Source organism: Furipterus horrens, unplaced genomic scaffold (assembly GCF_987537825.1).
Source record: "Furipterus horrens unplaced genomic scaffold, mFurHor1.1.pri manual_scaffold_1, whole genome shotgun sequence".
Classification (NCBI taxonomy): Eukaryota; Metazoa; Chordata; class Mammalia; order Chiroptera; family Furipteridae; genus Furipterus; species Furipterus horrens.
Window position 1 is genome coordinate 46,659,654 of NW_028327171.1, and position 13,355 is coordinate 46,673,008.

Below are 13,355 nucleotides of genomic sequence, written 5' to 3' on the forward strand. Positions count from 1 at the left end.
TTTATTAGTGAATTGAAAGAATTGGCAATATGACTCTTTCTTGGTTTAAAATAGTCATCTGGAATAGCATAGGTATTTAGGGTACCTAAGACCCAGAGATTTGGTGATGAATCAAGATTTCTTGGACTTCCGGCCAAGGTGGAGGTTTAGACAGACATGCTGCATCTCCCTCCACAACTAATAAGAAATACAGCACCTCAAAACTGGAGACAACCAGAAGTTCCAAAAAATCAAGCTTCATGGAAGTCTAACAAAGAAATATATAAAGAAGAAATACTCATCCAGACAGGTAGGAGAGGCGGAGCTGGGCCAGAGAGGATGCGGTGTGAAGCCGGTGAAACAGCAGCTGTGGCTGGCCAGCAAAAAGTGCAGTCTCTCATTTAAAAAGTAGGGAGGGACACCTAGGGAGCACTTCAAGTACCAGACCATACTGCACAGCTCATGGCTCCAGCACCGGGGAAAATAAAACCTCATTGCTTCTGACTGTGAAAACCAGTGGTGGTTGGGGCTGAGGAAGAAACTGCCAATCTTTCAGCAGAGTCCATTTGTTTAGAGGGCTCCAACAATACTAGAATGTCCACAGACTCCCCACTCTGAGAACCACAGCCAAGGTAACAGTTAGAGAAACACCAGTCCCATACAGGAAGTGGGAGAAGTGCCTGGAAAAGGGGCTAGTGCTGAGCAAGTGACATTGCTCCCTCTCAGGCCCCTGTGCCCCCTATAGCACCACAATGTGGTGAAATGGGTGGCCCCATACTGACAAATAGCTAAGGCTCCATCCCTTGCAACGTAACAGGTATGACAGCTCTACCTAAGACACAGAGGCAAACAAAGGAAACTGTCAAGTTGAGGAGACAGAGAAGTATGGCCCAAAAAAGGGAAGTGGTTAAGGTTCCACTGGGAGAACTAAGCGACGAGGAGATAGCCAGCCTAAAAGACAAGGAGATAGCTAACTTAACTGATGCAGAGTTCAAAATACTGGCAATAAAGATGCGTACAGACTTGACAGGTATGCTTGAATATGGCAAATGCAGAAAAGAAGTGAAGGCTATGCTAAGTGAAACGAAGGAAAATCCCCACAAAACCAATGGTGAAGGAAAGGAAACGGGTTCAAATCAATGATTTGGAACATAAGAAACTAAAAAAGTCAACCAGTAGAAAATGAAGAAACAAGAAATGAAAAAAAAAACAAAACATGAAAGGCTTAGGAACCTCAGGGACAACATTAAACGTGCCAACATCTGAATCATAGGGATGCCAGAGGAAGAAGAGGAAGAAATTGAAAATTAATGTGAAAAAATAATGAAGGAAAACTCCCCAAATTTGGTGAAGGAAATAGACATACAAATCCAGGAAGCACCAGAGAATCCCAAACAACTTAGACCCAAAGAGGACTACACCAAGACACATCATAATTAAAATGCCAAAGGTTAAAGATAAAGAGAGTATCTTAAAAGCAGCAAGAGAAAAGAAGAGAGTTACCTACAAAGGAGTTCCTGTAAGACTATCAGCTGATTACTCAAAAGAAACTTTGCAGGCAAGCAGGAACTGGCAAGAAGTGTTCAAAGTGAAGAAAAGCAAGGACCTACAACCACAATTACTCTATCCAGCAAAGCTATCAGTTAGAATGGAAGGGCAGATAAAGTGCTTCCCAGACAAAGTGAAGCTAAAGGAATTAATCCTCACCAAGCCCTTATTATATGAAATGTTAAAGAGACTTATTTAAGAAAAAGAGGACCAACACTATGAACATTAAAATGACAACAAACTCACAACTATCAACAACTGAATCTAAAAAAATAAAAACAAAAACAAACTAAGCAAACAACCAGAATAGGAACAGAATCATAAGTATGGGGATCATTTGGAGGGTTATCAACTGGGAGGGGGAAGGGAGAGAAATGGGGAAATGATGCAGGGATTAAGAAGCATAATTGATAGGTGCAAAATAGATAGGGGGAAGTTAAGAATAATACAGGAAAAGGTGAAACGAAAGACCTTATATGCACGACCCATGGCCATGGACTAAGGGGGTTGGGATTGCTGGAGGGAAGGAGGCTACTGGGCAGAGGAGAGCAAAGGGAAAAGAAATTGGGGCAACTGTAACAGCATAATCAATAAAATATACTAAAAATAAAAATAAAAGAATAAAATAATTTTAATATTCTACCTCTCTTCTGTCCTCTAAATGTCTCTGCTAAAACTTTCTTCTCTCTTCCCCTCCTTATCAATTCTACTTCCTTTATTTTAAAATTTTATTTTTTCCTCTCTACTCCACCACCATTTATCAGGGCCTCATCAAATTACATTTCTGGAGAGTTGCAAAGTATCTTAGAAACTAAATTCGTGTTTGGGGAGTTTTTATACTTTTAAGGACTTTATTTCAAGTTCTAATAAGAGGACATAGAGTTATATGGCAATTCAAACCATTACCTTGGAGCTGGAGTCATACTTCCACAAAGATGAAATGGGATAGGGTATGCCTGAGGAAAAGACTTAAGCACACTTTTCCCCAAAAATTGTGTTTGGAATTTTGTAATGATTCCCGTGCTTTTATGTATTTATTAATTTCTAATCATTATAGTGGCTAGGCTGTACCATTTCTAAACTTTCTTGTGTTCTCTCTGGGAAGATGAGCTTAAATTTATTGCCTCCTTTTAACACTTTTCAATGTGATGTTATTTAAAAATTAAGTCAGGTGCAAGAGATTAACTGAAAAATCTGTGAGTCTACAATATAGGTGTTCATTGTACAATTCTCTCCACCGTATTTTAACATTTTCATAATAAAGTGTTCAGCAAAAAGAAACAAACCTAAGTAGGTCATGGTACTACATTCTCTGAAACCATCAATGGCTTCTCATAACTTTTAGGACAAGTCCAAAAACCTTAACATTCATGTCTGTATCTTCAGCACCTAGAACAGGGCCAGACTATTGAATGAGTGGCCACATGGGTTGCATACTATAAATATGAAGTGATGAGGACTGGACTCCCAGGACAATAAGGATGGAAAGTAAACAGCGATTGGGGCGAATCTGAGAGGGTGGACCTCACTGGTCCTAATGATGGGAAAGCAGTTTGCTCTCCATATCCACAGGTTCCACGTCCATGGATTCAACCAACAGCAGATCAAAAATATTCCAAAAAATGTTACATTGTTGCTAACATATATAGTTAGACCTATGGTGGTTTTGTCTGTACTGAACATGTACAGACTTTTTTCTTGTCATTATTTTGTAAACAATACAGTCTGACAACTATTTACATAGTATTTACATTGTATTAGGTATTATAAGTAATCTAGAGATGATATAAATTATATAGGAAGATATGTGTAGGTTGTATTTGCCATTTTATATAAGGTACTTGAGTATCCTGAGATTTTGATATCTGCAGAGTGTCCTGGAACCATCCCCCATGGATACAGAGGGACTGCTATATGTAGATAAAAGGAAAAGAGATAGTAAAAAATGACCATGAAAGCTTTGTGGCTAAGGGAGGTAGATGCAGAAAGAAACAACATGGCTGGTTGGGAATATTCTCTAACAGGTTTATTCCCACAGCTTAGAGACTGCCTCCAAGTTTGATTATTGATTACAGAGTCTAGACTCTCTCCTCCAATATCCCTTCTTTGTTCAACATCTGTCTTGGAATTTACTACTTCATTCTTTCTTTAGTTTCTGGTTTTGTTTTTGCTCATTTTGTCATTCAGTAAATTGGAGAAGGCACTGAGGGGCAGATCACAGAGGACCCTTGCATGCTTTTCTAAGGAACTTAAGATTTTATTTACTAGGGAATAGGGAAGTATTGAGGGGTTAAAAGGGTGAGTTATGTAGTTAATTTTAGGTTTTAGAAAAGTGGTAGCAGTGTGGATCATAAATCTGAAGAGTGATGTGGTCAAGGAAAACTGGAGATAGGGCAGATCGGGAACAAGACCTCTGCTGGGAGTATACCTAGCAAGGGTCCATGAAAACTGAGATCTAAGCAATGTGCTTTGTACACCCAGAGGAAGAGATTCCTTTTTCAAGTTCAAACAAAACATTTGATCATTTGGGCCAGTGGCAGATAAACCAGGAGACCAGTTCCTAGACTCTTTTTTTAAATTATTTTTTATTGAGGTATAATTGACATAACAGTATATGTTTCAGGTGTTCAATGTAGTGATTTCCTATTTGTATGTATTACAAATGATCACTAAAGTAGATCCAGTTAATACTATACATAGTTCATTTTTTTTTTCTTTGTTGTAGTACTTAGTGGTCGAGGGTGCGGGGGCAATTCCAGCAGACAGAATGGGTCGGTCAGAGGACTGCTGCACACTCAGGCAGGTCAGCACTGAGCAGAGCAAGCACTTTCCTTTTATTGAAATCTGAGGGTGGCAATTACAGGATACACATCCTATTGCTTACAGGGAAAACAGGATACCCGGGTTCAAACGTTAACTGCTTAGGTACAAAACAGAACTGTAAGTCCTTAAAGCTAAGTTCCAAACAAGATGATAGGACAAGGGAGTAATGGAGTACTCAGCAAAGTCTCTTTGTCCTCAGGATACCATAGCTCAGTGGCCTGAAACAGCTTGTAGCTAGCATGCAGCTGCCGGCATTAGCAAGTCCAGCTTGCTTAACTGAGTCACAGGACACCTGGACAGGGGGGTGTGAAGTGCCCCTACCCAGAGACTTGATTTCCACCAACATTTCTTGTGATGCAAACTTTCAAGATTCACCCTTCTAGCTAGTTTTAACTATGTGATATAGTATTATTAACCATAGTTACCATGCTATATATTATAGCCCCATGACTTACTAATTTTATATCTGGAAATTTGTACATTTTGACCCCTTTGACCCATTTTGCCCACCTCCAATTCCCTCGAGCAACTACCAATCTGTTCTCTAAATCCATGAGCTCAGTTTTTTGTTTTGTTTTATTAGAGTCCACATACAAGTGAGATCATACGGTATTTATCATTTTTTGTCTGACTTATTTCACTTAGTAAATGCCTTCTAGATCCATCCATGTTGGTGCAATGGCAAAATTTTACTCTTTTTTAAAATGTTTGAATAATATTCCATTATATAGATAATATTTCATTATAGTTATATATTTCTTTTATATATATAATCAATTTAAATATACAGTTATCCATCACTGGACATTTAGGTTGTTTTTATGTTTTGGCTATTGTAAATAATGCTCCAATGAACATGGAGGCACGGATTCTTTAAAAATTGTCATTACAGTTGACATTCAATATTATATTAGTTTCAGGTGAAGATCATAGTGGTTAGACATTTATATAATATATAAAGTAACACTCCAATAAGTCTAGTACCCACCTGACACTATACATAATTATTAAAACATTATTGTCTATACTCCCTATGCTGTACTTTATATCCCTATGACTATTTTGTAACCATCAATATGTACTTCATGATACCTTCCCCTTTTTCACTCCCAACCCACCTCCCATCAGGCAACCATCAGTTTGTTCTCTGTATCTTGAGCCTGTTTTTGTTTTGTTCATTTATTTTTTATTTAGATTCCCCAGTCATCCCCAACCCCTCCTGATTAGTCCAAGAAGGTTATAGGAAAGTGTGTCTCACCTGCTTCTTCGCTGTGGTGGGACCATGGGAGTTGGTGGCTCTGCATGGCTCCCCTTTCAGTGTCTTATGGAGACTCTGGGGCTGTCGCTCTTTTATTGGATACCTTCCCTATTAAGGTCCTAAACTGGCTACTAGTATACTGAGAAATTTTGTTTACGAAGTCTTTCCTTACCAACCAGTTACAAAGATATTCTATTTATTCTTTTCATCTATCACATTCAGGTTGAATTCTATCTAAAGTTCACTTTTGTGGGTGGTGTGAGACATAGGTCATTTTATTTTTTTCTGTATCAATACGTATTACCAGTTTTTCCACTACAGTTTTGGTCAGTGACAGGTTACATATGTGATGGTGATCCCATAATATTATAATGGGGCTGAAACATTTCCTATTGCCAAGTGACACCATAAGCCATCATAATGTAGTGATGCTGGTGTAATCAAACCTACTTCACTGCCATCTTATGAAAGTATAGCACATACAATTATGTACAGTACATAATACTTTATAATAAATGAATATATTACTGGTTTATGTATTTACTATTTATCATTATTTTAGTGTGTACTCTTTCTAGTGACTAAAAAAGATTTGGTCCTGGCTGGTGTGGCTCAGTGGATTGAGTGCTGGTCTGTGAACTGAAGGGTCACTGGTTTGATTCCCAGTCTAAGGACATGCCTGGGTTGCAGGCCAGGTCCCTGGTTGGGGGTGTGCAAAAGGCAGCCAACTGCTGTTTCTCTCTCATATCAGTGTTTCTCTCCCTGTCTTTCTCCCTCCCTTCCCCTCTCTCTGAAAATAAATAAATAAAATTGTGAAAAAAAATGTTCTCTGTACAACAGTACATGTTATGCCAGCGGCAGCCTCACATGTCTTGTGTTTCTTGATTGCATCATTTTCTCTTGTGCTTGATTTAATCTCACATTGTTTTGTTTTTTGTAACCCCAACACATTCACACATTACAAAATCACCCAACGATCCATTTCTCAGAACATATTCCCATCATTAAACAACACATGACTATACGTATTGGGTATTAAACGATGTTGTAAAAAAATAACTTTATTTAATCAATTATTTTGTGGTGCTGCTTTTATTGTTTATTAAATTCCTACATATACAGGTCTGTCTCTAAGCTATACCGTTTCATGGGTGCATCTGATTGTGCTTGCAACAATAATGCTTTTTAAAAAAAATTTATTAAGAAGCCTTTAGAGTAAGTCTTTAAAATTGGTAGGGCAAGTGCACCTGTGTGATTTTGATATGTCAACTGGCATAGTCAATCAAAACTGACACAGGTGTTGTACAGGTATTCTGTAGATGTGATTAGATTCCTTTAGTCTGTTGACTTTGTAAGGAAAATGACCTTAGATAAAGTGGGTGGGCCTGATACAATCAGTTTAAAGGCCTTGAAAGCAGAGCTGAGGTTTCCCTAAAGAAGAAAACATTTTTCCTGCGGATTGCAGTTTCAGGCTGTGCCTGAAAGCTCCCGCCTGCTTTTTCTGACAGCCTGCCCTATGATTTCAGACTTGCCTGGCAGCCCTCACAATCATATGAGCAAAATTCTTGCGATAAATTTCTTTATATGTATCTCCTACTGGCTCTGTTTTTTTCGGTTTAATTCTGACTGATATATCCTCTTTATGCTTTTTAGAAAAAAGATCAGCTTAGTTATTTGTAAATCTTTATTCTCTAAATAAATTAAAGACATGTTTATTGAGTTCCTCAAAAAATCCATATGAAATTTTGATTTTTGATGGCATCAAATTTATTGGTTAACTTGGAGGAAATTAACACCTTTATAATATTGTCATTCATTCCAAGAGTATGGCTCTGTACTTATTCAGATCAACTTCTATATTCTTCATAAAAGGTTTTTTTCACAAGACATTAATGCCCACTTTACATATTTTGGTAATTATGAATAGTATTTTATTTTAAGTTATATTTTAGTTAGTTATTAATGGTGTGAGAAATGCTATTTTTTATGTGTTGATTTTATATGCAGAGAACTTACTGAACTTATTCTAATAGTTTGTGTCTAGATTCTATTGCTGTTTGTAAATAGGTGATACATTCATTTGCAAATAATGATCTCTTTTTCTCTTCCTTTCCAATTTTATACCTCTATTTCTTATTATTACTTGATAAGGCAGAAGGAGTAATCTAAAGATTTAAAGAAATGGGCATATTGTAGTGAATTTCTCTTTTGTAATCTTTCAAGAAATGAACACCAACTTTAAAAAATAGACCTCTAGAGACTGTTCTTTGCCAGTAGAAAGTTTCTGTGGATAATATAAGGTAGAGGTTGACCTAATACTTCTAATTTGGACCAATTAAACAAATGCCAACTAGTGAAGATATTCCTGAAATTATTGTAATCGTTCTGGAAGGCATGGCCATTCACAGGACTCAGAATCACTGCAATTAACATTTAAATGAGATTAGATAATTTCCACCAGGTGGTGCCATACCTCAGCCAGAACTAATATGCTTGAAAAGCTCAGGATTGGATCTATAGATCCACACTAGTTTGGCTCACCCTAAGCATTTTGTTAGCTTCTCAGTAACATGCTCCTGCATTTTTGTCAATTGATGTTTTGGATGTACTGTGTTTTGTTGGAGTTTTATCATAGAAATTTACCATATGTAGTAAGTGGCATAATCCCTGTATTGTCTTTCTGACCCAAAAAGTAAGTGTTATGGTAGGAAAGCCAAATGGAAGCCCCTGGAATTCTTTCCTATTAGCATAGTGAAATTTTGTAGAACCACAGACATTAGTGCTAACATCAGAGACTTCTGAGACACAAAGATGGTTATCCTTATCTTAGATCAATTTAACTCAAATGTTTGACAGTGCACAAGGCAAATGAGTGTTAGAGGATGACAGTGGATTATTTTAAAGTTAATTAGGTGATGATCCCAATTGCATTTACTATTCCAGATAGGGTCTCCTTTTGGGGGGAAGTAACATATGTCCTGGTAACTGGTATGTAACTGTTAATCTAACAAATAATTTATTCTTGATTCCAATAAACTGAGAACATCTTTTTCCTTGAAGGGGCAGCAGTACAACTTCATCATCTGCCATCAGGGTTAGGTCACCTCTGGCTCTGTGCCACAGGAGCCTTTATTGTTTCATCAGCCCACACAACTCCGCTACATTGATGACATTAGGATGCAATGACTTATAGAACTGGAAACAGTTACCCTAGATGCCTTTGTAAAAAACAATTATGCCAGAGGGTGGGAGCGAATCCCATAAAATTATAGTGGCGTGTCATCTCAGTGACATTTCTGGGACCAGTTGGTTTCTCTCCAAATGAAAGGACTAATAGTTGTACTACTAAGAAAAAGGCATAATTCATGGTGGATTGTTGACCAGTACTGACAAGTCTGGTGGTAAAAGTTCATGAAAAACTATAGTAACCTTACATAGGCAGATGTAATTTAATTCTCCTAAGAATTCAAGCCTTAGAATAAAGGTTTGATCAGCTGAAGTGCTTGCTGCTGGCCATACGCAAAAATAACAATAGGTGCTTGGGAAGGCAAGTTATAAATACCAATTATGGCCTTGGATTCAGTTGCACAAATGAGGGCTTTAACATCCTCTGTCATTTTCATGTACATATCTGTATATTTTAGACTAATTTTTCTCTTTGTTCTCCTTTTCCCTCATTATATATGGAAAAAATGCTTGTTAAATTTACAGTTTAAAGGATAGTGAACAAGTTTTCAAGATGGACTCTAAGAGAATTAAGACAGATGAGCCCTGGCTGGTGTGACTCAGTGAATTGAGTGCCAGCCTGTGAACTGAAGGGTCACTGGTTCAATTCCCAGTCAGGGCACATGCCTGGATTATGGGCCAGGTCCCCACCTGGGGGCATGCGAGAGGCAACTGATAGATATATCTCTCACGCATTGATGTTTTTCTCCCTCTTTTCCTCCCTTCCCCTCTTTCTAAAAATAAATAAATAAAATCTTTAAAAAAAAAAAAAAAAAAGACAGGTGAGCATCATCCCAAAATGATCCTGAGTGCAGTAACTGAGATTTTTGTTTAACCACTTTTAAGAGGGGTTAAATATATAAGAGGTAGTTGCATTATGTTAGATGTTATTATTTTAAAAGTAGTATACAATCAGGAAGAAACATACATACTGATTTGGGGAGCTAAAGGGGTAGATTGTGGTGGAAATTTGAACCTCTTATCATCACTTAGCATCTGAATTCCTTTCCTGTGTTTGAAGGAATCTCCTCATGTAGCAGAGTCTGATTCTATTATAGAAGTCATGAATGCCAGATACTTGATTTCCCCACTGCTAGGTACCACCCCAGTCTTGGAATTGGAAGTTAATGATGCAAAGGAACAATATTGTAGAGAATGCATTCCGGAAATGGGTTGAGACCACAGCAGCAACTTCATTCAGTTACCAGAGGCAGCAGGATAGCAGTTTTATTTTTATTATAATTTCTCTTTAGGTTATTCCATTTATCTACCTATATACCTATCTACCTATTAATTAATTAATTATTTTTTTCTAGGTGAGAGCTCTAAGGCAATCCTCCGCTACCACAAGTTATGCAGTTGAGTTTTCCACATCTGGGGAAATCACAGGAGTCAGCACATATGGAGTGCAATGGATAAGCCTTTCCCTGGGAAAACCACCTTTGTGATCATGATATCTCTCCCTTGCCAGGTAAGTATTATTTATTTATTTTTAAAATGTTGTTCTATTACAGTTGTACTCCATTTCCCCCCTGAGGGTAGTTCTGAATCAGTAGTGTTGGTGGTTATAAGCTGTGATGGTTGTGCTCAGTGGCAGTTATGGTGTCTTTGCCAGACCAGTGCTATGATATGTCCTGGCTGCTCAGCCCCTCTGTGCTTCATTCTCAACACTTCTGAAGATTCTGAGATTTTCCATATCTTTTGAATAATTTCCATAACCAGCGTCTGTGGATTGCAAATAAAAATCTTGATTAATAAAATCTTGAATATACTAATATGTTCTTATTGTTTTATATACCTTTATTTTTCTCAATAGATACCAAATTGTTCATAAAAATTACCTTGATGGTGTAAAGAAAAAAGACATTAAAAAAATGAAACCAAACATACTAAGTGTGGTTCCTTTGGAGTAGTGATAATATGAGAAAAATTTTCCTAGTTCTTTACATGTAACAGCATTTTCTCAGTTTTCATCATGGGAATGCATTATTTGATAAAGAAATAAAATCAATTAAAATATGAGAAACAAAACAAAAGCAAAAAACTTCATCTAAACCTTTTTATGCTTAAAATAGTCATGGGCTTGTAAAGCTTTTACCTTTACTAGAAATAACTTCCTCACCCAACTCAACAATCCTAATTCCTATCTAAGCTAGAATACCTGGCCTTTCTTGATTTTGTTCCTTTATCCAGCCTCTCTCCAAGTGACAAGTAATCTTTCCCTTTTCAGAACACCAATAACTTAGCTTAATTTTACTATAATAACACTGAGAAATTACTGAACAGTTACCATGTTCCTACTTGCCCTGGTAGGGATTTGCCTCATTAAAAAGCCAAAGTTTCTTGCTTCCATCCAGTGCAAACATTTACAGGCTGGTACCTGCCCATTTTTAGCTTTTCCTGCTCAACCACTTCTTGGTTTTTTTCCTATAGGTTATTTTTTAAAGTAAAGTTTTAAATAAAATACAAACAGAGAAAATTGCACAGATCTTAACTGTACAGCTTGATAAATTTTCACAAAATTATTTCACACAGGCGTTCAACACCCACATCAAGAAATAGAATATCACACCCCTGCAGCAGCCCCTACAGAAGTCCCCTTAAGCTCCTTCTAATCACTCCCCCCAAAAGTAACCACTTCTCATGTCTATCACCGTAGATTAGTTTTTCCTGCTTTTGAATGTTGTAGAAACTGAATCATATGCTAGGTATTCCTTTACTCTTTTGCTCAACATTTTATTTGTGAGGTTTTTCCAGGTTGTTGCATGTTAAACTTGGTTTATGCATTGTTGTTGTTGTGTGATATATCATTGTATGATTATACAACACTTTATCCATTCTACTGTTGATGACATTGGGTTGTTTCCAACTCTAGGCAACCATTAATAGTGTTGCTATGTCCTCATAGGCTTTTTTTTTCTCCTCTTAGGATGATGTGCATGTCATAGTACTATGATGTAATCGAAGTGTGAGAGCAATAATGTCAGGTCATGCCCAGTCATCTGACTCTACCACCAACATATTGCATAAAATCACTCAACTACTCTTAGTCTATATATGTGTATGCGTGTATGTGTGTATAATTTTTTTCTTTACAACCTGAAATCACACTATATATGCAGTTCTCTAGTCTGTTGATTTCATATAACTTTCTATTGTATTTTTCCATTTTATGAAATTCTTACAAAATGTAACTTTAATGGAGATACACCATTCTGTCTTATGGCTGTGCCATTTTATTTAATAGTTAGATTGTCTCTAGTTCTTTTCCATGTAAATAATGCATATTTGCTTGGAATGTTACTGAGAATTCTTCATATATGTCTAGAGTAATATTGTGTGTAGTTTAGGGTAGCAGGGGCACCACATATCTTTCTTGTGACATAGCTGTCTTTATTCCACTAATATCTTTATCTTAGAAATGAGAACATACAGTTTTCTACTTACTGGGCCTCTGGATTTAGCTTGTCCAGCTTAGTCTCTTTACCTTTGCCCCTAAGAAATGCAGAGGTGTGCAAGACCAACTCTTCCAATCTGTAACAACTCCAGAGCCTCCTTCTAAGTTTCATTACCAGTTATATTGTAGAGGAGGCACTTAGGAGAATTGTTTCCTTTTGCAAGGATAATCAGGCAGGAGCAGGAGATATGAGCAGGAGAGTGGAGGGAATGGCAAGGGACAGACAGGCTGCAGAATCATGATTTGCCCCGCTTTTGATACTTCTTCATAACTGTTTGGCAGAGGGTTCTAGGTATTCCTACAATAGCCACTATTTTCAGCACTTCTTCATTTGTGCTGCATAGTCCATGCCTTCCAGCTTCCTTAGAAACCTACTTACATTCATTCAACAAATAATTACTATGTATCTACTATGTGTCAGATATAGCTATAGTCTCTGGAGCTATACACAGGTGAATAAGACAAAGTCAATTGCCTTCATTGGAGCACACAGTCTAGTTGGGAAGGGGGCACAGAAATGAACATATGAGCAAACAAATATACTTGTAGCATGTTAAGTCATAAGTATTATGAAGAAAAATAAACAGTGTGAGGGATGGAGAGCCACCTTTAACCCACAAATATGTTCAAGTCTTTCCTCGTGAAGTAAAATTCCATTTCACCTTGTAACCATAGTTCACTCTCACGTTCTTTACAGCAAGGCTCCTTAAAGGAGATATCTATACTTGCTTTTCTTACTCCCTCATCTATCTCTCAAACACACAACAAGCTTCAGCCTCAAACTCAAAAGATTCAATTCTGATCTCATTTCTTCCAGAGCCCCAGTCCTGCTCCTCCATGGCCTATCCAGTTGGCAGTTATTTTTGGTTCGTTCTCTTCTTTGCTTTCTCTTTTGCCACATCCAATCAAAGATTGGATCAGTATACCTCTTAAATATCTTTCACTTTACCCTCATTATCACTGCCTGTATTGGTTTACTAGGGCTGCCATAACAGCACCATAACCGTGGGTTGCTTAAACAACAGAAATTTATTGTCTCACAGTCCTGGAGGCCAGAAGTCCAAA

General features: G+C 37.3%; 1 non-coding gene across 1 annotated transcript; it reads right to left on the reverse strand.

Annotated features, from left to right (window-relative positions):
* Positions 1-10,146: 10,146 nt before the first annotated feature.
* LOC150021024 (U1 spliceosomal RNA) lies at positions 10,147-10,312 on the reverse strand. The gene has a single exon (XR_016513722.1). It is a non-coding gene; the product is annotated as a U1 spliceosomal RNA (small nuclear RNA).
* Between the last annotated feature and the right edge of the window lie 3,043 nt (positions 10,313-13,355).